Genomic DNA, 12,971 nt, shown 5'->3' with positions numbered 1-12,971 from the left:
CATTTAAAATTCCATACTTGCTAGATAGCTTGAGGAAGAAAGGAAGGAAGGAGCTCTGGTTCTTTGGAGACTTACATTATGAGATTTTATTTCTGAGAATAAGTCTAACCTTTGTCTTCTCTTTCTCTCTCTTTTTTTTTTTTTGTTGTTGTTGGTATTGGGGCTTGAACTCAGGACCTCATACTTGCCAGGCAGTCACCCTATAAAGTGAGCCATTCCACAAGCCCTTTTGTTTTCTCTTGTCTTTCCCTTACCATCCCATTTCCTTCTGCTCTATTTCTCCCCTTCTTTTCTTCTACCCTTGTCTTTTCCTTTCCCTTTTCTTGGGGTAACTGGAGAGGGAGGATGTGGTCAGAATTGATGAGGTGAGAAGTATTCCAGTTCCCTTTTTCTTCCACCTCAAACCCTTAGCAGATGTGGGGCTTAATCAGATCATCTCAGCACAGACCACGAATGCAAACTCCAGAAACCTCAGCCTAGGGACATTATGGTCACAACCACACTCTCAGTGGCAGAGTCATTCTAGAAAACGGTCTGACCATAAATGTCAGTCACACTGGTTAGAAATCCATCTACACAGTGGTGGAGAAGGTGCCACAAAAATCTGCTAGTGTTCAGTGATCACTCTGATTCTAGGAGCCGAGCTCGCAAAGGCAGAATCTCAGAGTGCTGTGTATTCACCACCATTTGCGGTCATTTCTGTCTTTCTACTTGAGTGTCACTCCTTGAACGATGCCATCCTAGGGGACCCTTCTGCTGGAGAATGACTGGTCTCAGTAATAAAGGACATTCCCAAGTGTCTCCTAATAATACTACTGCAGAGCTTGTAAGTTTGAGATGGTTATTGGTATTACTGCACCCAGTTTTTGTGCTATTCAAAAACATCCAAGCTACTCATGCCTGCAATCCAAGCTACTTGGGAGGCTGAGAGCAGGAGGATAGTGGTTTGAGGCCAGCTTGGGCAAATAGTTTGTGAGAGCCCCATTTCCAAAATAACCAGAGGAAAATGGACTGGAGGCTTGGCTCAAGCAGTAGAGTACCTGCTTTGCAAGCATGAAGCCCTGAGTTCAGACCCCAGGACCACCAAACAGCAACAACAACAAAGCCAGAAGGATGACAAGGATAGAGGCCAAGAGATGTCCTTTTATTTTTTAAAAAATTTTAACTGTTGTCTTTTTAAGACAGGCTCTCACTATGTAGCCCAGGCTGACCTTGAACTCATGATCCTCCTGCTTCAGCCTTCAGAGTGCTGGGATTATAGATGTGAACCACCATACACGGACAGAGATGTGCCTGTTTAATGTGCTAAATCATGATTGAGATTTAGGTTCATTCTCCTCACTTTTGTTTGCACTGGTCTCTAGGCTCAGGGTTGTTTGAACTCATTTCCAAAAAGCAAAACTTTTTTTTTTTTTGCTGTACTGGGGTTTGAACTCAGGGCCTACACCTTAAGCCACTCCACCAGCCCTTTTTTTAGGAGGGTTTTATTTCTGAGATAGGATCTCTCGAACTATTTGCCCAAGCTGACTTTGAACCTTGATGCTTCTGATCTCTGCCTCCTGAGCAGCTAGGATTATAGGCTTGAGCCATCAGCGACTAGCCAAAAGGCAAAACTTTGCCTGCAGTGTTACTATGTCTGGTTTTTTGTTTCTGCTTTTTTATTACCATGTCTATAATCAAGAAATTGGTCTCATAACTTTCTCATGAGGCTTGATTATTGGAAAATTCGTTTTGATATTGGCTGATGTGGGCACTGAAAATGTATAGATCTGAATCAGAGAAAGGCAGTGTAATTTGTCCCAGGAGAGATCCAAGGTGGAGAAGCAGTATCATCAAAGGAGTTGCTTTAGAATGACTTAATATTTGCTTTTAAAAGCAAACCTGATGGTCAGATTCCTAATTTTGGAAAACAGTTTGCAGTAGAAATCCATCTACACAGAAGACACCACAAGAATCTGCTAGTGTTTGGTGATCACATTAACTTGTAAATGAACCTTTTTTTTTTTTTTTTGCAGTGCTGAGGTTTTAGACTCAGGGTCTTTTGCTTGCTGTGTAGGTACCCTACCACTTAAGACACACCACCAGCACTTTTCTTGCTTTAGTTATTTTTCAGATTGGTCTCATTGTTTTGCCTAAGGCCAGCCTCAGACCTATGCCAGTCTTCAAAGGTAAGAATTCTTTTTTTTTTTTTTGGTGGGACTAGGGTCTCTCTCAGCCTCCCACGTGGTTAGGATTATAGGTATGAGCTGTTGGTGTCTGGCTGAGGCCAGAATCTTAGCGTGTGAGGTCCAAGTGTAGTTGGTGACATCAGTTGAATACATCCAGCATTAAAGGACTGGAGTAGAACAGAATATAAAATATCAGCGTTCATCACGGGTAATAAGGCTTGTACTCTTTCTTGAGATCTTTCATTCAGTCACATATATCCCTATATATGTGGGTGGAGTTAGTGTCAAATTTCTTACTATGGAAAAAGGTTGCAAGTGTCTGCAAGAGGTGTTGCCTCATCCTTGCTCAGATCATTACAGCCGTGATTAAGATAATTTCTGCCAGAGGAGGATATTTTGTCCTTGATTTATTTGGTACAATATGTTTCTTCTATAGAAGAGAAGCAGCATTCAAAAAATAACTGTCTTTTATTTTTCCAAAGGAAACGCAAGCTTATTTTAGAAAACAGAGAGAGTATAGATAAGCATAAAGAAAAATAAATTAAAATTTGTTCTCACTGCATAGAGATAATTACTCAATATTTTGATGTTGATCCTTTCATTCTTTAGGCTGTATGTATTAAGTAGGATTGTTCGCTACATTATCTTGTCACCTATTCTTTTCAAATAACTACAAAATTATGTTAACTCTTTTTTCTAAAATGCCTTTGAAAGGGGGTAGAATTGCATTCAATTTAAGCACCTTTCATGAGCACTTGACAAGTAGACAAATGAAACTAGACTGTCAACATCACCAGCAAATATAGCACTTGGTAGTTGTGGATGGAAAATATCCAGATGGGTCTAAGGAGGAAAAGGAGCTGCCCCTGGGTGCTCTTAGTTAGAAGGAAATTGACTGGGAAAATGGGAATTCAAGATTCTGTTATTGGAATGGAAGAGAGAACCCTCATTGTTTTTTCAAACTTTGGTGGGGAAAGACCCAGAGAGGCCAAGAAGTGCCAGGAAGTTCATTTTCATTCAGGCTGGACATGAAGTGGCCTCTAAGGATTCAAATGGGTTTTGAGAACTTTCTTATGCTCTTTGTGGCATGTTCCATAGGGATTTGCAATTTTTCAACGTTCTCTTCAGTACCTGCTCTCATTTTGGACTTCCTGATGGCACTGTATGGAGAAGTGGGATAGCTATTCTGTTTTTTTCAGGACCTCACGCTTGCTAGGCAGGCACTCTACTGCTTGAGTCACGCAGCCTACCTTTTTGTGCCTCTGTGTGTGTGTGTGTGTGTGTGTGTGTGTGTGTGTGTTATGGGTCTTTTCAAGGTAGGGTCTTGCAAACTATTTACCCTAGGCTGACTTGGAACCACGATCCTCCTGATCTCTGCCTCCCAAAGTAGCTGCTCTTTTCCATATTTTACAGACAGGTACCCCGAGACTTGGTGGGGTGAACTGTAGTTCTCTCGCAGTCACAAGGATCAGATAGAGTAACCAAATCTAGAATCCATGGCTTCTGGTTGCTGGTGTGTTTTTCTTTATCTGGAAAAACCCACCCAAGCCATTTTCACTGTAATTTGTGAATGCTACGTAGATATGAATTGTGCTGTTCGGAATAGATGAGTCCACAGCCTCTTATGTCTAGAAGCTTCTAATCTGAGAGTAAGAAATGGTGGTTATATAGAAAATGACCAGCGAAGTGTTCTTAGACAGCTTTAGAAACTGAACTGAAAACAAATAAAACATGAATGAAATTTCTTTAAAAAAGCTGTTGTGCTGATCTGTGTTTTGGTTGGAGCCTCCTTAACAACCATGACAAATGAATATAGCTGTCAGATACAACAGAACTCCAAGGGGAGGGTTTCAGTTTGGATGGACCCTTAAAGAACACCCCTTTCTAAAGATGGAGTGTTTCCTCTGCACAGTTTCATAGTCCTGTGACTAGAACCTTCTGCTCCTATAAAGACTTACCTCATCACATCTCTGGAAATGAACAGAACATTGAAATCTGCTCTTCCCATGCTTACAGCATGCTGACTTGCTTTTCTTGGTTCTCAAACGATGTAATTTGGTAGCATAGCAGCTTCCTGTTTGAGGGTTAATTATTTCTTTTTATGTCTATATTTAAGATGCTTAAATTTGTGATTCATTCTTTATAATTAACTATAATGCTTAGAATATACCCGTGCATATCGTACCAAGGCTTTTTTCTTTGAGGGTTATTTTCCCTTCTCAGGCCATGCCAGTGGACACAGATCATGAAAATACAATGATAAACCGAGATCTTGGTGCAGCCTGAAATTGTAATTGCGGTGTCATGAGTCTAGAGAACTCCAGCAGTGCCCATGTGGAGACTCACCTTTCTCCCAATTGGTTCTTGAGGAGCCCCCAGAAAATGGACAGATTTTGAATTTGAATGAGGGCTCTTTTCTAGCACAGTGGCCCCATGTTTTTAACTTCTTTGTCCCTTGAGAGTGAAAGCAAGAAATGACTTATGGGGTGGGGAGTGGAAAATGAAATCTCACTGGTGTGAGGGAAGGGTGGAGAATAGTTTGAAGTTCATGTGAGGTAGCAAAAAACCGCCTTTCCCCTTCCCCCTTCCTTGGCTGAATTCAAATAAGTAGAAGCTTTAGCAAATTCTCAGAATCGAGCCCATTCTATTCCATCAGTGCCTATTGTTCAAGAGTGAGTGAAGAATTGAATTAGAGAAGGTGGCGGTTTTTTTTAAATTTCTTTCCCAACAGCTCTCCCCTGCTGTGGGAAGGAGTGAAGAGAGAAGAATGGGAGGAAGTCTGAACTAGGAGAAGAAAAAAATGAAGAAGTGAGAAAGAGGGAGAAGGAAGGAAAAGAACCAGAGAAAGAAGAAGGGGTCACTGAGCCTCCGATGAACAGGCTACCTTCTCTGTTTTGCCAAGAGTTTAATGGCTGTCACTTTAGCACCTGGGACTTCCTCTTTCCCAGACACACTGAGCTGGTGTTTCACTGGTAACAATAAGTTAATTGAATAGCTTGTCGACAGATGGGCACGCTGTAGCTCTGAGCTTTGGACTCTTTTGTTATACTTGTGTGTGAGAAAGTCTGAAATAGCACCTATCTTTTAAGGGAACACATGGACACGCTCACGCGTGCATGGTCACCCTATAGCTTTTCAACAAGCGGTCCCCTTCCCCTCCTGAGCCCAGTCTTTCCACAATTCAGCCTTTTACATAGTTTCAGAAGGAGCAGAGTATTTTGAAGTGAGGTATTTGAGATGTTAGGCTATTATGTCAGGGATAAAGACTCAGGATTTGTGCCACAGAATATCTGGTTATTAAAGAGAGAAATGTATGTACTCTACTCCAGTGCTGAAATGAATTAATTAGATCCTGAGGCTTAAATCCATCTCTTTTCATGTTTTTCACTCACTGTACAGACCTAAAGTGTAAACCCAGTTTCCTTTTTGGGGAAAAGAAAGTTCTGTTTTGTGGGTGGATATGGGATAAAGGCTTTAGAATACAAGTAGGAGGGACCAACACACTTAATCTCCAACTTTCTTTACTCTGATATCTTATTGCAAAGCAATGTTTCCTAAGCTGGATCTGCTTGCATCACCATTCTGATTATTTTGACTGGGTTGGCTTGTCAACTTCTCTGGTTTACTAAAAAATGAGCCAAGGTATGCCACAGGCTGGCACAGATAACATGCCAATCAAATAGACTGTTAAAATTGAATGAACTCATTCATTCCTCTAGCCTCCTTTTTCCAACCCTCAAAGATGACCTAGATAGAAGAACACACTCAACTCTCCACATACCTGTGGAGCCTGTCTCACCTGAGCAAGGGTGGGAGACTCCATCACGCTCCTGCTGGGGCCTCAGGTAAATAACAAATGGCAAGTTGGGCATGGTGTAACATGTCTGCAATCCCAGTAGTCAGGAGGCTGAAGCAGGAGGATTTTGAGTTCCAGGCCAGCCTGGGCTACATAGTGAGTTCAGGGCCAGCATGGGCTATGTAGTGAGACCTTATCTTGAAAGGACAAAACAAACAAACAAACAAACACCAAAACCCTACTAACCAACCAAAAAACAAAAACCAGAAAACAAGTGGGAGGTATAATGGTTGTTGCTTGACTACTTGATTCTATGGGTTTGCCTTGTAAGAACTGTATTGACATCAGCGAGGCCTTGAGGTTATGTGTGAGGCTCACGCAGGTTACCCCACGTCAATCACAGGAGGCTGTTAACATATACAAAATGAGCACGTGGCTGGTCCACCTTAAATTCTGCACCCATGAGTTCAACCAATTGTACGTTGAAAAAGCTTGGAAAAAAATTGCATCTGCACTTAGCACATACAGATTTTTTTCCTTATCATTATTCTTAAAACAACATAGGGTGAAAACTTTTCATAGCATTTACGCTGTCTTAGGTTTTTATAAGAAATCTAGGGACATCCGCCTATGGGAAGATGTATACAAATACTGTGCTATGCTATATGAGGGACTTTAACATCTGCAGGTTTCAGTATATTTGCAGAGGGGCCTGGAATGAACTCTCCAAGGGTATCGAGAGGCCAACCACAGTTGCTAAGGGCTTTACACCCATTTGCATTCCTATTCCTCCTTCAACCAAAAGTCACTGTCCTCCTACAAACAAAACCAACCAAACAAACAAACCCCAGAAACATCTTAGGGAAGTTAAAATGGAGTTGGATTAGTAGCTCAACAACTCGAAGGCTTGGGAGGCTCATCTGGGGAGCTGGTTAAAAGATGCAGGGCTCCAGGACCCACCCACCCTGACACTGAGTCAGCAGTTCTGGGGCGGGGCTGAGGAAGCTGCATTTGAAGCAAGGATTCTACGAGACCCTGCTGTAGGTGGACAAGAGACCTCAGATTGGAAACTGGTGGGAAAAGGATTTGTGCTCAGAGCCCATGGTTCTCAAATCTACATGTGATGAGCCCCACCCAGGGGCTCTGTGGTCCTGAGAAGAAAAAGGCCAAGAAATAGGGAGCCTTTTCCCAGTTCTCTGGGAGCTGGCCATGGTAAAAGGTCTCACAGTCATCACGGGGTGACAGGAGTGGGTCAAAAGAAGCTTCCAAGTCGAGGAGGGAATTGCTGGGACAGTGTGCGTGTTTCCTCCATCCCAACACACAGAGGCCTGGAGTGGAAACCAGTGCTGGCTAAGATCTGACTACTGTGATACCATTCAGATGGTGAAAGAGAAATAATTGTTTGATGACTCATTAGCTGTGTAGAGAGTCTAGAAAATTCTAGAGTACAATGGGCTTTGAAGACAGGAGACTTTTTGAGCTGGTGATGTTCGTGCCTCAGGACACCCCTGAGGACGTGTTGGATGAGGGCCGGGTGTGGACTGGGTTCCTCTGGCCTTAGTATGGGAGTGTTGTCACAGCTCCTATGGCCTGGCCTTTTTCCTATTTGCTTCCAAGAGACTCTGAAACTCCAGGTAGAGGGTGACCAGTTAGAGGATCAGTGTCCCAGAATGAGGGAGAAGAGGAAAGATGTGTGGGGAAGGGAGGGGGTTGCCCGCAGGTGGGAGAACTCAGGCTCCTGGAGGAAAACCAAGGCCAAATTCTCCCTTTGTAGTCAGGTATGGGTGGGAAGCAGGTCACTGTTGGCAAGGAGGTCCTGGAAGTCCAGGAGGCTGGAAGAGCTCATCCCCAGTGAGACCTCTGCTGCACTTCAGGCAGCTCCAAAGAAGAAAAGAGCCAAGGTCAAGGGCAGGCAGAGACCAACAACAGCCAAGACCTGCTGGGCTTCAGGCAGCTTTTTGGGGATTAAGGATGTGGGAAAAGAAGAAGCTGAGTGCAAATGCTTGAGACTTCAAAATGAGCTGTATTTCTACCCAAGGTGGAGCCTGTGCCTCCTTCCTAGCTGTGCTCAAATGAGGGGCAGCTCAGAGCAGGAACTGGGCTCTGCTGATGACTTCTCTGGGGCACAAATGACCAGGCAGCCAGTGAAGGGAACACAGATGCCTGCAGAGAATCATGAGCTGACTATGGCTGGCAGGTGCTCAGCCTCTCCCTGGAGTGCCTTCCATCCTTGTAGAATACTGCCTGACACTTGCTTCTCACCTAAAGCTGCTGCTGGAGTGAAAGGAAGAGTCCTGGCAAGCTTCTGGACAGAGGTTCTCTCTCAGTGTACCTGGACAAGACCAGGGCCACCTTTGTGGCAAGAGGCTCTTTCTTAAAGAAACATGCACAAACTAGGTCAGTTTCAGGGGTGGAGTGTTGCAATGGTGCCAGGCAGAAGAAATGGGTGTTGCCACCAGGGATGGGCAAACGGGTTCTAAAAAAATGCCCCCGCCATCTCACCCCCACTCTGCTGAACTTTCCCCTGTTTCCTATCAGAACTGAGCAATGGTTCTCAGCTCTTGTTATTTATAGTTTTCAGTTTTAACCATGAGAACTCCTCTTCCTCATGCATGTCTTTTCATTTGGTTCTCAGGAGTGGTTTGGGGCTAAGAAGTTAGTAAGCTTCATGGACTCTGATGCCTCTAAAGGAAGCATGGCCTTTGAGCTGGGAGGAACCTCTGACATTGCCCTTGACTGAGGGTGGAGATAGAATTGAGGTTTGCACAGTTTGGGAATGAGGTCTCTACACAAAGTTATTTCAGAAAAGCTTCTGCAGGCATCTGAGAAGCCCTTCCATTGCTGTCTATGACAACATGGTTGGTACCAACATCTCTGAGGCTCTGGAAGTATGTGTGTGTGTGTTTAAGTCATGCTTTTATTTTGTTTATTTTTTTGCAGACAGTAGGGGCTTGGATAGGGAGTATGTTGTCGCAATATAATTTTAGGAAGATTTAACATCAACCATCTTTTCAGCTGGGCCTGAGAGTACATCTATTTTGAGACAAGGGTCTCACGATACAGCACAGGCTGGCCTCGAACTCTTGATCCTCCTGCCTCAGCCTCCTGAGTGCTGGGATTATAGGCATGTACCACCATGCCTGTCTGACTTGACATGAGGTCTGAGAAGGACATCTAAAGGCAAGGCTGAGTCTTACTAGAACCTTCCTCATCCTTTTGGGTTTGAGTTGGGGGTGACTCAGAGCTGATGGTACATCAAATGTACAAACAACCTTTCTAAACTTCTTTAAGCTTGCAGAAATGTCCTCATCTAGATGAGCAGAGATTTCACCTGTGTCTCTTTGGTGGTACTGACATTAATGGCTCTCGAGCCATAGTCATTCACTTATTATGGCATATCCCAGTCCTGTACCTGAGAGCTCTGAAGACTTCAACTGTGTGTGGCACATAAACGCCTTGCCCTTGGTAGGTACTCAGAGCATGACAGTTGGGTCCGTGAAGCTCCCCACAATGGCGGAGGCCATCTTTTGTGCCTGCTCACGATTCACCTGACACCGCAGGTGATGATGGATGGAACTCATTTTGGAAGATGCAGTTCCCTATTGTTGTGACTTAGCTTCTTTCATGTTTTTTTTTCATAGAAAATGTAACTTGAAAAAATGTAAATGAATGGTGACATTTTCTGTTCAGACTTGTTTTTGGAGGGAAATAAAACATGCGTGAACAGGTGACCCTTCAGACTGTCACTGTCGAGATGAGTCTTGTGTTCTAATCTTAGAGACCACAGGAATTGATTGACTTGTGGAAAATTTGCCCACCCATGCCCACGAGGCTATCTTGAATGTGGGGGCCAAGGGGAGGTGGTGATAGGAAGCCTGTGTCGAGGTTCCCTTGGCAGAGGGCTTTGCACCTTGGAGAGAAATTTCCTTGGGACACACCGCCCTGATTTCTTTCAAAGCCTGAATCCCAAGAGTCTGCCCACTGACATGCTGGATTTGAAATCTGTTTGGGCTTGGTTGGAGCCGTGGTCTATCAACATCTCCTTTCCATCCCTGTTCATCTGATTTTTTTTTGGGTGGTGGTATTGGGGTTTGAACTCAGGGCCTCAAGCTTGCTAGTTAAGCACTCTTACTCTTTAAGCCATCCACCAGCCCTGACTTTTGACTATAAGTCATGAAGTCAGCAAGGGATAATATAATGTTCCTTTAAGGAAAGGAATTAGAATTTCACCACTGTAAATGAATGCTTTGAGCTTGCCAGTAGCCTCTGATCAGACCATGGGTTAAAAATGCATCCCTGGCCAGGTATGGTAGCATACATCTGCAGTCCCAGCACTCAGCAGGCAGAGGTAAGAAGAGAGATTGAGGCCAGCCTGGGCACGTAGTGAGACCCTGACTCCAAGAACAAAAACCAGACAAACAACAATAACTACAGCAAAAAATGCATCCCTGGCATCAGTCTACATTTTTAAATGAATAGTGGGCCATCCCTGCATTTCTTTTCACAATGGTGGCAATCATCTTGTGAGACATGAGTTAGGGAGTCGGTGCCCCAACAAACAGGTCCCAGAGGAACACGTACAGTCAATTGGGGCCCAGAAGGGACTCGATGAGGACAAAACATTTAGATCAGCTTCAAAGCCTGCAGATGCTTTTGGCATCCAGAATCATCCGGGACCTACATCTTTGGAAATGGCAGCTGTTGGCTGGTACATCTGGCCAGTGTCTCTTCACATCTGGCCCTGGTGGGCCTGTGAATGTCTCCCCAGTGCTGTCTTTAACAGAACGTCTGTTTTCTTGTTCACTTTGGTAGAGGGGATTTGGCCAAGAGTGAGCATTTGAAGGATATTACGAGTAAGAACACAATTCTCCTTTGATTCCTCATGGAATAGTGAGTTATTTGGGAGGAAGTGGATTGGGAAACTATCAAATAGTCCAAAGTCCTAAAGCAATAGAGATGACTGAAGGACCGTTCAGTCCACCTGCCACAGAGAAAGTGACGATGGAGAAATGCCCAGTGGGTTCTTTCCCAGGCTGGAGGTTACTTGGGTAGCGTGGAGATTCCCACCACGCAAGCCACTGTCGCTACAGGCATTTTCTTTGAGCCACGCCCTTCACTGAGTTCTCAGCTCTGTTTCTGAAGTCCTCCCCGTTCAGTGACCAAATGAGTGACACAGGCTGAGGCTGCTATCCCAGTTCAGAGAAGGAAAAATTGCAATATTGTGGAACCAGTTGTCCCAGAAGTTTTGGCTGGGGAGGAAAGAAGATCACCATTTAGCTCATTGGGGCCAGGAGTATACTTGTCCCTCACTTTTTTAAAAATTATTTTATTATTCATATGTGCATACAAGGCTTGGGTCATTTCTCCCCCCTGCCCCCTCAATACCCAGCACTTACCACTTACCCCCTTACCACCCACTCTGCCCCTCCCTCTCCCCCCCACCCCCTCAATACCCAGCAGAAACTATTTTGCCCTTATCTCTAATTTTGTTGTAGAGAGAGTATAAGCAATAATAGGAAGGGACAAGGGTTTTTGCTGGTTGAGATAAGGATAGCTATACAGGGCATTGACTCACATTGATTTCCTGTGCATGGGTGTTACCTTCTAGGTTAATTCTTTTTGATCTAACCTTTTCTCTAGTTCCTGTTCCCCTTTTCCTATTGGCCTCAGTTGCTTTTAAGGTATCTGCTTTAGTTCCTCTGTGTTAAGGGCAACAAATGCTAGCTAATTTTTTAGGTGTCTCACCTATCCTCACCCCTTCCTTGTGTGTTCTCGCTTTTATCATGTGCTCAAAGTCCAATCCCCTTGTTGTGTTTGCCCTTGATCTAATGTCCACATATGAGAGAGAACATACGATTTTTGGTCTTTTGGGCCAGGCTAACCTCACTCAGAATGATGTTCTCCAATTCCATCCATTTACCAGTGAATGATAACATTTCGTTCTTCTTCATGGCTGCATAAAATTCCATTGTGTATAGATACCACATTTTCTTAATCCATTCGTCAATGGTGGGGCATCTTGGCTGTTTCCATAACTTGGCTATTGTGAATAGTGCCGCAATAAACATGGGTGTGCAGGTGCCTTGGAGTAACCTGTGTCACAGTCTTTTGGGTATATCCCCAAGAGTGGTATTGCTGGATCAAATGGTAGATCAATGTCTAGCTTTTTAAGTAGCCTCCAAATTTTTTTCCAGAGTGGTTGTACTAGTTTACATTCCCACCAGCAATGTAAGAGGGTTCCTTTTTCCCCACATCCTCACCAACACCTGTTGTTGGTGGTGTTGCTGATGATGGCTATTCTAACAGGGGTGAGGTGGAATCTTAGTGTGGTTTTAATTTGCATTTCCTTTATTGCTAGAGATGGTGAGCATTTTTTCATGTGTTTTTTAGCCATTTGAATTTCTTCTTTTGAGAAAGTTCTGTTTAGTTCACTTGCCCATTTCTTTATTGGTTCATTAGTTTTGGGAGAATTTAGTTTTTTAAGTTCCCTATATATTCTGGTTATCAGTCCTTTGTGTGATGTGTAGCTGGCAAATATTTTCTCCCACTCTGTGGGTGGTCTCTTCAGTTTAGAGACCATGTCCCTCACTTTTTTTTTCTCTCCTATTCCCTCCCTCCCCTTTCTCCCTCCTTTCCTTCTCCCTTCCCCTCCTTCTCTCCCTTCTTTCCTTCCTTTTTTTTTTTTTTTTTTTGTGGCTCTGGGGGTTTGAACTCAGGGCCACATGATTGCTAGGCAGATACTTTACAACTTGAGCTACTCTGTCAGCCCTTTTCTTTCTTTTTTGACAGGGTCCTGCAATGTAGCCAGAACTGGCTTTGAACTCAGGATCCTCCTGCCTGTATCTCCAGAGTGTTGGGATTGCAGATATGTGCCATTATACCTGGCTTCCTTTCCTGTCTTTGAGTTCATAAACACATGTGGTAACTTTGGCTGGACCCAGCCTTTACTTGAAGTGCATGCTAAAAAAATGCAATTATTTACCCTGAGCACTCTTGGGTAATGTTAG

The sequence above is a fragment of the Castor canadensis genome, chromosome 15, assembly GCF_047511655.1.
Source record: "Castor canadensis chromosome 15, mCasCan1.hap1v2, whole genome shotgun sequence".
Taxonomy (NCBI): Eukaryota; Metazoa; Chordata; class Mammalia; order Rodentia; family Castoridae; genus Castor; species Castor canadensis.
The sequence above is the reverse complement of the archived record's forward strand: the minus strand, read 5'-3'. Positions refer to the sequence as shown.